Here is a 14,469-nt window from a genome sequence, read left to right as displayed (position 1 = left end):
TCATACTTTATTGATCCTGGGGGAAATTGGTTTTCATTACAGTTGCACCATAAATAATAATAAAACCATAAATAGTTAAATAGTAATATGTAAATTATGCAAGGAAATAAGTCCAGGACCAGCCTATTGGTTCAGGGTGTCTGACCCTCCAGGGGAGGAGTTGTAAAGTTTGATGGCCACAGGCAGGAATGACGCTCTGTACTGCATCTCGGTGGAATGAGTCTCTGGCTGAATGTACTCCTGTGCCCAACCAGTACATCATGTAGTGGATGGGAGACATTGTCCAAGATAGCATGCAACTTGGACAGCATCCTCTCTTCAGACACCACCGTCAGAGAGTCCAGTTCCATCCCCACAACATCACTGGCCTTACGAATGAGTTTGTTGATTCTGTTCACACAAAATAATCTGCAGATGCTGGGGTTGTTGATTCTGTCGGTGTCTGCTACCCTCAGCCTGCTGCCTCAGAACACAACAGCAAACATGATAGCACTGGCCACCATAGACCCGTAGAACATGCATCATAAAGACCTGTGGCTAGTACATTCTGCCCAGGAGATGTGCCCTGGCACTGAAGAGCAATCTCCCTGTTCAATCACAGCTGCACTACCATTTAAAAGAAAATGATTAAAATAAATTTGAGAAACTTCAGCCTTGCAAACAGCCAAGCTTTAAAGTTCCCAAACCACAGCGGGAGAAAGGCAAAGAAGTCAGAATGTTACAGTGCTGGTTATTTAACATTCTGTAATCTACAACTTAGTATTCTTCTATCACACCAATAGTGTTGAACGAATAGAGTTTACTGCATAGGGTTATTGAAACGCTAATCTGTGGCTGGTCCTGCAAAAAAAAAATTGCTCCCCAGGGATGGACGAAAGGAACTGGGAGAATAATATAACGACAGAATGGCAATCTTTTGAAATAAAATAAGTGCTGGGAATACTTGCCACTTCAGTCAGCATTTTGCAGAGAAATAGAGCAAATGTGTCAGGTTAATGGCTCTTAGAACTGATGAAAGATCACTGCCATGATTAAGAATCACATCTGAATCATTAACTGCTTCTTTCTCTACAGAATGCTGCATTACCACCAAATCCTTTGCGGCATTTTATGCCTCTTTTCCCCAGATTTCCACCTTTTTTTTTTCCTCCTTGGAGACGTAGTAAGTGATACAAGCCATAGGTTGGAGAATGTTGTTAAATGCTGGATGGAGCTGGACAAACTTAGGCAAATACGGAATGTTCATAATTACTTCCGGTATTTGGCTGGTGGGATACGGCAGAAAGGCCTTCGGATGTCAGGAAAGTAGTTATTTGCCACATGCCAGCTCACACTTAAATATTGTCCGAGTTGCAACCCTACCCCCTCCCTTTCATCCGACTCTATCCCGTCCCTCTCCCCGACCAACTCAACTACCCATCGTCCCCCATCAAACGACCTCACTTACCCCATTTACAACCCTCTCCTTCTTCGCAATCCCCAGCCATCGCTTCCACCCGATGTTCCTAGCCACCCACCTCCCGTTTCCGGAGGACCCCCTCCCCAATCACCTGCCCCGCCAGGCTCGCCAAACGACCCGGCCGCAACTTCGCTTCTCTCGCTGCAACGCCTTCCGTAAACGTCATCACGCTTGCAATGACATCAGACGCTAGAGGGCGGGCAGAACAGCTGAGAGGAGGAGTTTGCATACAAACCAGGGCCGCCTCTCTCATTTGGTTGGCGGAATATCCGCTATTTTACATGATCAGCTGTATTCCGAAAGAGATTTCGCGACAAGGGAGAAAAATACAACTTATGTCAAAGACTGAGCGAAATTACACCAAACCTACTTCAAAAGTTGAAGAGAGGTAGGATAAATCGGTGTCCTGTAGACAGTCGGTCCAACTTAATAGAGGGAAGACTAGCAAGATCCGAAAGGGTCCGGACATTTGTGGTATCGCTTCTCGGCCTTTTGGCTAAGATCAAGTGTAGTATCTGTTCTTATCAGTTTAATATCTGATACGTCCCTTATCTGGGGACCATATATTAAATTGATTTTTGGAACAGGGAGATGGAATAGGGGCTTGCTCCGTCCACTCCGCGCATCGACCCGGTATTGCAGTGCCTCCGGGAACGGTGCACCTCCCCTCGGGGAAACTAACAACAAATGAAAAATAGAATCCGGTTGTCTCCATGCTTCGTGTTTCTGCCCCGTACTTTTCGCAGGCTACATTTGTTTTTAATGAGGGGACACAGCAGCTCAAAGGCAACCATGGGAAAATGGCAACAGAAACAGCACGCAGACAATTTACAGCAGTCGTGGATAAAGTCAGGTCGGCAGTAAAACACACGCAGACGATTAATAACGAACGTGGGAATAAAGTACACACACACACATCCAAGGGAAAAGTCAATACGATGCCCGAGCCCCTTCACTGTACAGGCACGGCTCAATGCTATCAGGGACAATCACCAACCCTATTCAATGCACAGCTTACCAACAATTTCCTCCAGCGCTGTTCCACGGTTCTCAGCCTGGAATGAAGCAGAGTGGTCCCTCGGAAATGGCAAAGAGAGCGTCCAGCCCTTTTCATGCAGGAAGGCTGAAGTGCCCGGCCCAGGTAATTCACAGGAACGCTAACGGCTCGGTGCCGGCAGGGTTAAGCTGATTACAAGGCCGGTGGTTAGGTGTGCAGTGATGGGCGAGGAGGGGTCAATCCTTGATTGGCAGGGGGCGTGTCTTCTGACCAGGCGTGGGCGGTGCTGTCACGTGACAGTCAGCACAGTCCACCCCTCGGCAGCCTCGCCACTCGCCAGGCGTTCCCGCAGTGAAAAGGAAAGGAATACATCTTACTCTATTTATAAGGTGAACGCTATATCTGACTATACAGAACTAAAGAAAGACAGACGTGCTCTTAAAAATTTGGCAGACAACATAATATACACACAGCGATGATAAATAACAAGAATGAGTGCAATCGCCCAGTTGCCCACCACCCCACCGCCACAAAGCTCCTTCCACAGGGTGCAGAGGTCAGGATTGGGGATCCATGTCCATGTACAGCTGCCTGCGCGTAAAACGGGGAGGGCTTGTCTCCAGCCCTTGCCTCTGCCCCCACTGCATCTATTCAAGGAGGGTGATACCATCCCGCACGGTCCTCCCGTTAGCTGGTGTCATGAGGGGCAGGATCACTGACTATATCGGGGTGCGCGGTGGTGACCAGGTATCCTGTGAGGGTACCGGTCATCCGGGTGTTTTATAAAAAATTACGGTCGCAGGCTCCCTGGTAGATGCCGTTGACCAGCGCCCACTCTCTAACAACCCGGGTGCCCTGACTGACCGTACCCCATTGCGGGCGCCGGTGTAGATCCCACTCCAGGAGGGTGGGGTATCGGACCCTCACAGCGGTCACCACCCGATCCCACAGGGTAGAGCCTACCCGGATCTTCGGCTGCGGCGCCCGTGGGGCGTTGTTGATCAGACAGGCTCCCCGGGGCGCTCGCCTCTTGATCAGAGAGGCTCATGTTGGGGCCCCCCTCATCCCACAGCCGGAGCAGCCCCGCGGCCAGGTGCTCGCAACGTGGGTCCAACTGCTCGGGCCAGTCCACCGGTTTACCGTGGTCCGCCAGGCCTCAAATCCCTCTCTCGTCGGTCCAGCCGGGAATCCTACGCTCGGTGCCTGTACTGGCCATTTTGCCCCTGTTCAAGAACACTTTCCCCACGCAGCGCCAGTGAGGAAACAGATTCTGCAGGTCTCAAAGTCAAGGGCTCTGGGCTCACAGTCTGGGTAGTGAAGGATTTTATTTACAGAAGGCAAACGGGGGAAAATGGCAACGGAAGCAACACGCGCACAACTTACAGTAGTCGGATCAGCAATAAATCACATTAAATCGCGTGGGGACAAAGTATACAACCACCCTTGACTTTGTGCAGGCGCGGCTCTTCTGCTTAGGGACAATATCCACACTCCCAACCCTATTCAAAGCACAACTCACGGACAGCAGAGTGGTCCCTCGGAGGTAGCACAAAAGAGAGAGGGTCACGCACACGTGGGCTGCTTTATAGGTCTGGAAGGTCCAGCCCAGGTGATTCACAGGGAAGCCAATGGCTCGGTGCCAGCAGGGTTAAACTGATTACAAAGGCCAATTACCCGAGGCCAAGTACAAGGCTAATTAACGAGGCCAATGGTGAGGTGTGCATTGATGGCCCAGGCGGGGTCAAACCTTGATTGGCAGGTGACGTGTTTCCGGCCAGGTAAATGGGCAGAGCCGTCACGTGACGGTCCCGACCCCCCCCCCCCCCCCAGTCCAGATGCCAACTGCGTTTCATTGGCTTTGTATCTGGAGTCGGCACAATGACAAAGCTGCGTCCGGTCTGATCTAATCACTCAATTCAGACCCAAACAGGAAATGTGCAGGTTTCATTTAAATCTCTCCATGTGTATAAACACTAATTACTATTCACATTCCTCCAGCCTCACTGGACAGGAAACATCAAGTGAGACACAGCAGGAGGTGGCCATTCAGCCCCTCTAACCACCAACAAGCTGACGGCTGCTCTCCCATCTCAGCCACATGTTTCTGCCCGATCCTCATTTCCTCGATCCCTTCGGTCTCCACACATCTGCCGGCCTCTGTTTTATGTGAGGACGATCACCGAGTCTTCACCGGCCTCTGTGGTGGGGATTTACAGACATTCACCACCCTCGGAGTGGAGACATTTCCCCTCATCTCAGTCCCGGACAGTCCACCCCCTTTTTCAGAGATTGGGATCCCTGGTTCAGCCGGTAATGATGTTGTGCATTTCAATGTGTTCACCTCTCAGTCCTCGATTCACTAAATGAAAGGGTTAACACATTTGATCTTTCTTCATATGATGACCCCACCACTCCAGGGATCAGTCTGGTGAATCTTCATTGCACTCCCTATAACAAATACTCTCTAACCTCTTTGTTAATCCTCTATGGAACTAATTTCCATCTTCTGCAGCCCCGTGTTGCCCCAACCACTCACTTCCCACCCCGTCACTATTTCCACCTTCCCACCTCCCCCTCACCTGGATCCACCTCTCACTCCCCAGCTCTTGCCCCATCCCCACCCCTCACCTCTTTTCTCTGACTATTTCCCGTCCACTCTCAGTCCAGAGGGAGGGTCTCGGCCCGAAATGTTGACGGTCCATTTCCCTCCACAGATGCTGCCCGACCCACTGAGTTCCTCCGGCAGTTTGTTCTTTGGTCAAAGGGGTGATAGGGGATTTGTTAGTGAGGGGAACAGAATAAGAGGGGACTAATATCCCAGTGGTAAGGCTCGCTAGTGCTAGTGTGGGGAGAGGGTGATGTGGTTAAAATAAGTTGTAGGGGGAATGGGAGCCAGAATGACAGAACAGATAGTGGAGAGGGTGAAATGAATTGAATTGACTTTATTACATACATCCTTCATATACATGAGGAGTGGAAATCTTTACATTACGTCTCCGTCTAATGTGCAATGTGTAATTTATAATAAATAGTTTGTACATAGGACAGTCAATATAACATAGAAATGCAATTGTATCAGCATGAATTAATCAGTCTGATGGGCTGGTGGGAGATGATGTCCCGGAGCCTGTTGGTCCTTTTGCTGTGGTACCGTTTCCTGGATGGTAGCAGCAGAAACAGTTTGTGGTTGTGGTGACTCGGGTCCCCAATATCCTTCGGGCCCTTTTTACACACCTGTCTCTGTAAAGGTCCTGAACAGTGGGAAGTTTCCATCTACAGATGTGCTGGGCTGTCCGCACCACTCTCTGCAGGTTTCTGCGATTAAGGGAAGTACAGGTCCCATACCAGGCAGTGATGCAGCCTGTCAGGATGCTCTCAATTGTGTCCCTGTAGAATGTTATTAGGATCTGGGGCCCCATCCCGAACTTCTTCAACCGTCTGAGGTGAAAGAGGTGCTGGTGTGCTTTTTTCACAACACAGCCGGTATGTACAGGCAATGTGAGATCCTCGGTGATATTTATGCCAAGGAACTTAAAGCTGTTCACCCTCTCAACCCCAGATCCATTGATGTCAATAGGGGTTAGCCTGTCTCCATTCCTCCTGTCGTCCACAATCAGCTCCTTTGTTTTTGTGACAATGAGCGAGAGGTTGTTTTCTTGACACCAGTCAGATGTTGTTCAGACCTCTGACAGAGTCAGCAATCAAATGGTTGAGCATGGTGCAATGAATGTGCTGAGCTGTGTATATCACAATGCAAGAAGCATCGTAGGAAAGCCAGATGAGCTCAGGACAGGGAATTATCATATTGTACCTTGGTTTTCAAGAGATATTTAGGCCCCGGTTAGTTTGTTACTCTAAATGCCTCAGACTGTTGGGTGCTACCAAGACTCATTAGTGACTACAATATCATAATTCCACCCCCTGAGCTCATCTGACTTTTTTTTTAATCATCTTCTGTTGGTTTCTAAAAGCTTCCCAATAGTTTTTGCTCTTTTGTTTGCCCTTTCTTTTGCTTTTATGTTGGCTTTGGCTTCTCATTTCAGCCACGGTTTTGTCCTCCTGCCTTTCCAATGCTTCCACTTCTTTGGGATGTATCTGTCACTCAGCTCCCGAATTGCTCACAAAAGCTCCAGCCATTGCTGCTCCATCGTCAATCCTACCTTTTCCCTTCCAAACAGGTTTGTCCAGCTTGTCTGTCATAAAAATATGGAGTAGTTCGGTACGGAAACAGGGTATTTGACCCATCTAGTCAATGGTAAAAAAAATTTAATCTGTCTAATGCAACTACCTGCACTGGGACCATCGCCTCCATACCCCACCATCCAGGTACCTATCAAACTTCTCTTAATTGTGAAACCCAGCTCATATTCACCACTTGTGCTGACATCTCATTCCACACTCTCACGACCATTTCAGTGAAGAGCTTTTCCACGTGTTCCCATTACATTTTCTCCTTCCCCACTTACCCATGACCTCTGGTTGTCATCCCTCCCAACCTCAGTGGAAAAAGCTGCTTGCATTTACCTGATCTATACCCTTATAATTTTGTATACTTCTAACAAATCTTCAAAGCAATATATAATTTCTTTGTTTATGTTTGGAGCCTTTTTGAGGTGTATAAGATGATGAGGGGCATTGATCGTGTGGATCGCCAGAGGTTTTCCCCCAGGGTTGAAATGGCTAACACGAGGGGCATAATTTTAAAGTGATTGGAAATAGATACTGAGGAGATGTCAGGGTTAAGTTTTTTTACACAGAGAGTGGTGGGTGTGTGGAATGCACTGCCAGCAGTGGTGGTCGAGGCAGATACAATAGGGTCTTTTAACAGCCTCTTAGATAGGTACACGGAGCTCAGTAAAATAGGGGTCTATGTGCTAGGGAAATTCCAGGCAGTTTCTAGAGTAAGTTACATGGTTGGCACCACATTGTGGGCTGAATGGCCTGGAATATGCTGTAGATTTCTATGCTCTATGTTGAAGAGCGAAATGACTTTGGCTATCCTACAATCCTCAGATAACTCCCCTGTCACTAAGGATGATTTAGTTATATCTGCTAGGGCCCCAACGACTTCTGCACTGCCTCCCGTGGGGTCCAAAGGAGCACCTTGTCATGCCCTGGAGATTTATCCACCCTAATCTGCCTCAGGATGGCAATCATCTCCTCTTCGTTAATCCGTACAGGTTCCACGATTTTAATGCCGCTTTTCCACAATCCCATAGACCCTGTGTCCATCTCCTGAGTAAATGAGATGAAAAATATATTTGAGATAGAACCATAGAAACTACAGCACAGAAACAGGCCCTTTGGCCCTTCTTGGCTGCGCCGAACCATTTTCTGCCTAGTCCCACTGACCTGCACACGGACCATATCCCTCCATACACCTCCCATCCATGTATCTATCCAATTTATTCTTAAATGTTAAAAAAGAACCCGCATTTACCACCTCGTCTGGCAGCTCATTCCATACTCAGATCTCCCCCATCTGCTTTGGTTCCACACATGGTTTGCCATTCCGGTCTTCCAGAGGACCAATTTTGTGCATTGCAGTCCTTTTGCTCTTAATCTATCTCCAGAATCCCTGAGGATTATCCTTCATCTTTTCTGCAAGGGGAATCTCATGCCTTTTAGCCATCCTGATTTATTTCTTATGTGTTCTCTTGCATTTCTTAAACTCCATAAGAACCTACCTGCCTGTCCCTGTTCTGCAACTCCATTTTGTGCTTCACCAGGGTCTCAATATCTCTTAAAAACCAAGGTTCCCTACAGTTTCTATCTTTACCTTTTATTCTGACAGGCACATACCCGCCTTGTACTTTCAAAATTTCGGTTTGAAGGCCTCCCATTTATCAAGCGCACCTTTGCCATAAAGCAGCCTGTCCCAGTCCACAGTTGCCAGATCCTAGTGTCATAATTCCAGGTGTTGATCCATGTCCTGAACACATCCGCCTTTCCTACGCTGCTCCCTGTATTGAAATGTACAGGATTGAGCATATTCACTGCACCATGCTCAATGTTTTTAATTCCTGACTTTGCCTAAGGACTGAACAACATCTGTCTCCACAACACCTCCACTATCTGTTCTGTTATTCAGGCTCCCATTCTCCCTGCAACTTTAGTTTAACCCTCCCCTACTCCCACCTCCCACCATGCAGCTCCATCACCCCTTTGGCTTTCATCTCCCAGATCAATAAAAAAGAGGTGCATACCAGGTACGGGCAGATAGGAACAAATGGGATACTTATGAAGTACGGGAAATTCAGGTGAACACTTATGAAAGAAATAAAAGAAGGCATGAGGTTGCCCCAACAGACAAGGTGAAGGAGAATCCTCATGGATTCTGCAGATATGTTAAGTGCGAAAAGATGGCAAGGGGAAAAATTAATTCTCTGGAAGGTCAGAATGGTAATCGATATGAGGAGACAAATAGATGGGGGAGATATTTTCTGCATCCGTATTTACTCAGGAGATGGTCACAGAGTCTATAGAAGTGAGGGAAAGCAGCATCAACTTCATGGACCCTGTAAAGATTACAGAGATGGAGCTGTTTGCTGTCTGAAGGCAAATTAGCGTGGATAAATCCCCAGGGCCTGACAAGTTGTTCCCTGGGACCCTGCGGAAGACAAGTGCAGAAATTGTTGGGGCCCAAGCACAGATATTTAAGTCATCCTTAGTGACAGGTGAGGTACTGGAGGATTGGAGGACAGCCGATGTTGTTCTGCTGTTCAAAAAAGGCTCTAAAAATAAACTAGGAATTTATACATTGGTGAGCCTGACATTAGTAGTGGGAAAGTTATTGGAATGTGTGTGCAGGAGACGGATATACAAGTATTTGGATTGATGTGGACTGATTAAGGATAGGCAGCAGATCATGTCTATCCAATCTTATAGAGTCTCTCGAGGAAGTTATCAGGAAAGTGGATGAAGGCAAGGCAGTGGATGTTGTCTACATGGACTTTAGCAAAAGCACTTGACAAATTCTCATATGGGAGTTTGGTCAAGAAGGTTCAGTCACTCAACATTCAAGATGAGATAGTAAATTGGATGAGACACTGTCTTTGGGAGAAGCCAGAGTGTGGTAGCAGATGGTTGCCTCTCTGACCACATCCTGTGACTAGCGGTGTGCCACAGGGATCGGTGCTGGATCTGTTACTGTTTGTCACCTATATCAGTAATCTGGATGATAGTGTGGTTAACTGGATCAGCAAATTTGTGGATGACACCAAGACTGGGGGTGTAGTGGACAGTGAGGAAGACTATCATGGCTTGCAGTGCGACCTGGACCAGATGGAAAAATGGGTGAAGAAATGCAAAATGGAATTTAATGGAGACAAGTGCGAGGTGTTGCATTTTGGTAGGACCTAGAATTGCACAGTGAATGGTCAGTTACTGAGTAACGCTGCAGAAGAAAGGGATCTGGGAATACATGTCCATAATTCACTGAAAGTGGTGTCACAGTTAAATAGGGACGGAAAGAAAGATTTTGGCATATTGGCCTTCATGAACCAAAGTACTGAGTACAGGAGATGGATGTTATGTTCACGCTGCACGAGACATTGGTGAGGCCTAATCTGGAGTATTGTGTGCAGTTTTGGTCACCAACCTACAGGAAAGATGTAAAAGGGGTTGAAAGAGTTCAGAGAAAATTCATAAGGATGTTGCTAGGTCTGGAGGACTTGGGTTATAAAGAAAGATTGAACAGGTCAGGACTTTATTCCTTGGAATGTAGAAGATGAGTGGAGATTTGATGGAGGTATACGACGATTATGAGGGTTATAGATATGGTAAGTGCAAGCTGGCTTTTACCACTGAGATGGTGGGTCTACAACTAGAGGCCATGGGTTAAGGGTGAAAGGTGAAACGTTAAGGGGAACATGAGGGGAAACTTCTTCACACAGACCCCAGGTGTGGAATGAGCAGCCAGCACAAGTGGTGAATGCGAGCTCAATTTCAACATTTAAGAGGTTTGTAAAGGTACCTGGATGGTAGGGGTATGGGAGTGGGCAGTTTAAATAGTTCAGCACAAACTAGTTGGCCCAAAGGGCTTGTTTCTGTGTTGTAGTTTTCTATGACTGTGAAAAGAACCTGAAATAATACAAAAATTCACTCTAAGTCCTTTTAACAGCTGTGCAGACCAACCATTCATCTCAGCAGGATTTTTTTATATGGCGTTAAAACTGTGGCACCTTAAGTTAATGATACAAGAAAACCCCAGTTGCACGTCAAGAAAGACTATTTGCGCGAGAGTGTTTCAGTTACTGTGGGGCCAGGCACCCATGTGGCTCAGCAGGAACAGGGAATAATACCAATGGAGAGAGTCAAACTGAGCCAAGGAACAGACTGGAGATGGCAGAAATGCCCCATTCTGATAGAGACAGGAAGAGCATCAGGGAATTGATGGTCATTCCAGATACCAGCACTGCGACCAGCCAGAAGATGATTTCTCTGTCCAACTTGGGTTGAACCTCACTGTAACAGTGTGATACCAGAACAAACCTTGGCAACTCAAGTAATCTCATCTGAAATGTTGTCCTTCACCCATTGATGGATTTTGTAAATCTTTTTACAGGTTAAAACGAGAAGTAATTTGTCTCCAGGAATCTCAAACACCAGTTTTGCTGTCTCTGTCTAGACATTTAAGAAGTGGAGCAAGGGATTCAATCAACCATCTTTCCTGCTCAGACAGTGGGGAGGGATTCACTTGATTATCTGACAGACTGGCACAGTCGTCATTCTACACAGGAGAAAGGCCGTTCACCTGCTCAAACAGTGGGAATCGATTCACTCGGTCATCTCAATTGAAAGTACATCAGCAAGTTCACACTGGGCAAGGCCTTTCACCTGTTCTGTGTGTGAGAAAGGATTCAGTCAGTCGTCTCACCTGTGGACACACCAGTCAGTTCACACCGGGTAGATGCTGGTCATCTGCTGAATTTCTGGGAAAGGATTCACTCAGTCATTTGACCTAATGGCTGACCAGCGTGTTTACACCGGGGAGTGGACGTTCACCTGCTCAGACTGTGGGAAGAGATTCACTCGGTCATCCCACCAACAGAGTCATCAGCGAGTTCACACTGGGGAGAAGCCGTTCACCTGCTCAGTATGTGGGAAGAGATTCACTCAGTCTTCCACCCTACTGGTACATCAGCGAGTTCACACTGGGGAGAAGCCGTTCACCTGCTCAGTATGTGGGAAGAGATTCACTCAGTCATCCCACCTACAGAGTCATCAGCGAGTTCACACTGGGGAGAAGCCGTTCACCTGCTCAGTCTGTGGGAAGAGATTCACTCAGTCATCCACCCTACTGTTACATCAGCGAGTTCACACTGGGGAGAAGCCGTTCACCTGCTTAGTCTGTCAGAAGAGATTCAGTCGGTCGTCCCACCTACAGTGTCATCAGCGAGTTCACACTGGGGAGAAGCCGTTCACCTGCTCAGAATGTGGGAAGAGATTCTCTGAGTCATCCCACCTATGGAGTCATCAGCGAGTTCACACTGGGGAGAAGCCGTTCACCTGCACAGAATGTGGGAATAGATTCACTCAGTTATCCAACCTGCAGAGTCATCAGCGAGTTCACACTGGGGAGAAGCCGTTCACCTGCTCAGTCTGTAGGAAGGGATTCACTCGGTCATGCGACCTACAGAGTCATCAACGAGTTCACACTGGGGAGAAGCCATTTCCCTGCTCTGTATGTGGGAATAGATTCACTCGGTCATCCGACCTACAGATTCATCAGCGAGTTCACACTGGGGAGAAGCCGTTCGGCTGCTCAGTCTGTGGGAAGGGATTCACTCAGTCATCCAACCTACAGAGTCATCAGCGAGTTCACACTGGAGAGAAGCCGTTCACCTGCTCAGTCTGTGAGAAGGGATTCACTCACTCTTCTGCCCTAATGATACATCAGCGAGTTCACACTGGGGAGAAGCCGTTCACCTGCTCGGAATGTGGGAAGAGATTCACTCGATCATCCAGCCTACAGAGACATCAGCGAGTTCACACTGGGGAGAAGCCATTCACCTGCAAAGAATGTGGGAAGGGATTCACTCAGTCATCCCAACTACTGGCACATCAGTCAGTTCACAATGGGCAGTGACCGTTGTTATGAATCCCTAGGTTTCATTTGCTGTGGGCTGTCATTTTAAGAGGGAGAGAGATTAAGGCGAATCAGTCTGACTCGCATCTCGTTTACATCACTCACAGCTTGTTTAGTTTTAACCGAGGACACAGACACTCAGAGTCAGACAGAGATGAAGGAGGAAAAATGGAAGGTTCAAAACAAGGGAACGAGTGGCCAAGGGTCACTGTTTAGAACTTTCCTCTGCCCACAAGGTTGGGTTAATTATCGATTCAGCATACATTGAATGTGTGGTTGTCACCTCATTTGATCTATAGGAGTGGATCGGATTTGGGGTATCCTGTGAAGACCACTTATGTGTTAACCCTTGCCTGGGTGTGGTGTGGTAATTCACTTGAAGATGATACCCCTTGTGACAAGTCACTTTCGGTGATAATTCGTATGTGGATTTGGAACAACGATGGATAAGTTCTACAGCAACTGTTCTCTTACCACCGTGGAAACTGTGGAATTTGACATAATTGCCTTCTCTCAACATTTACCCTGGATTACAAATATCTCTCTCTCATCACCTATTCTATGATTGAGCTGAACTTCCATACTTTACCGTCTCAAGACTCCAAGCCTTGTTTCCCCCGAGCTCAGTAGGGTGGGAGTTATATTTACACACATATATACACATACCACTGTTAACTATTGTTTATAGAACATAGAATAGTACAGCACAGTACAGGCCCTTCGGCCCACAATGTTGTGCCGACCCTCAAACCCTGCCTCCCATATAAGCCCCCACCTTAAATTCCTCCATATACCTGTCTAGTAGTCTCTTAAACTTCACTAGTGTATCTGCCTCCACCACTGACTCAGGCAGTGCATTCCACGCACCAACCACTCTCTGAGTAAAAAACCTTCCTCTAATATCCCCCTTGAACTTCTCACCCCTTACCTTAAAGCCATGTCCTCTTGTATTGAGCAGTGGTGCCCTGGGGAAGAGGTGCTGGCTATCCACTCTATCTATTCCTCTTATTATCTTGTACACCTCTATCATGTCTCCTCTCATCCTCCTTCTCTCCAAAGAGTAAAGCCCTAGTTCCCTTCATCTCTGATCATAATGCATACTTTCTAAACCAGGCAGCATCCTGGTAAATCTCTTCCGTACACTTTCCAATGCTTCCACATCCTTCCTATAGTGAGGTGACCAGAACTGGACACAGTACTCCAAGTGTGGCCGAACCAGAGTTTTATAGAGCTGCATCATTACATCGCAACTCTTAAACTCTATCCCTCGACTTATGAAAGCTAACACCCCATAAGCTTTCTTAACTACCCTATCCACCTGTGAGGCAACTTTCAGGGATCTGTGGACATGTACCTTGAGATCCCTCTGCTCCTCCACACTACCAAGTATTCTGCCATTTACTTTGTACTCTGCCTTGGAGTTTGTCCTTCCAAAGTGTACCACCTCACACTTCTCCGGGTTGAACTCCATCTGCCACTTCTCAGCCCACTTCTGCATCCTATCAATGTCTCTCTGCAATCTTTGACAATCCTCTACACTATCTACAACACCACCAACCTTTGTGTCGTCTTCAAACTTGCCAACCCACCCTTCTACCCCGACCTCCAGGTCGTTAATAAAAATGACGAAAAGTAGAGGTCCCAGAACAGATCCTTGTGGGACACCACTTGTCACAATCCTCCAAACTGAATGTACTCCCTCCACCACTACCTATCTTGCTTAAGTTACTATATTAGAAGTAGATACTAATAAAGATAGTGGTTTTAACATCAAAACCAGACTCCAGGTGTAGTCTATTGCTGCTGGTTCATTTTTAAAGTGTTAGGGTTCGTAAAAAAATTGAGGCCTGCATCCTGGATATGAACAGATTTGGGGCCGTATAGATTACTTATTGATTTCATTGGTGAAATCCCTTTTGATTT

The 14,469-nt window shown here is 47.2% G+C and overlaps 1 non-coding gene across 1 annotated transcript; it reads left to right on the top strand.

The window, feature by feature from the left end:
- Nucleotides 1-1,935: 1,935 nt before the first annotated feature.
- Nucleotides 1,936-2,126, top strand: LOC140208854 (U2 spliceosomal RNA). The gene has a single exon (XR_011888957.1). It is a non-coding gene; the product is annotated as a U2 spliceosomal RNA (small nuclear RNA).
- Nucleotides 2,127-14,469: the final 12,343 nt, after the last annotated feature.

This window comes from Mobula birostris, chromosome 13 (genome assembly GCF_030028105.1).
Source record: "Mobula birostris isolate sMobBir1 chromosome 13, sMobBir1.hap1, whole genome shotgun sequence".
Lineage (NCBI taxonomy): Eukaryota > Metazoa > Chordata > Chondrichthyes > Myliobatiformes > Myliobatidae > Mobula > Mobula birostris.
This window is presented reverse-complemented; position numbering and strand designations above follow the sequence as displayed.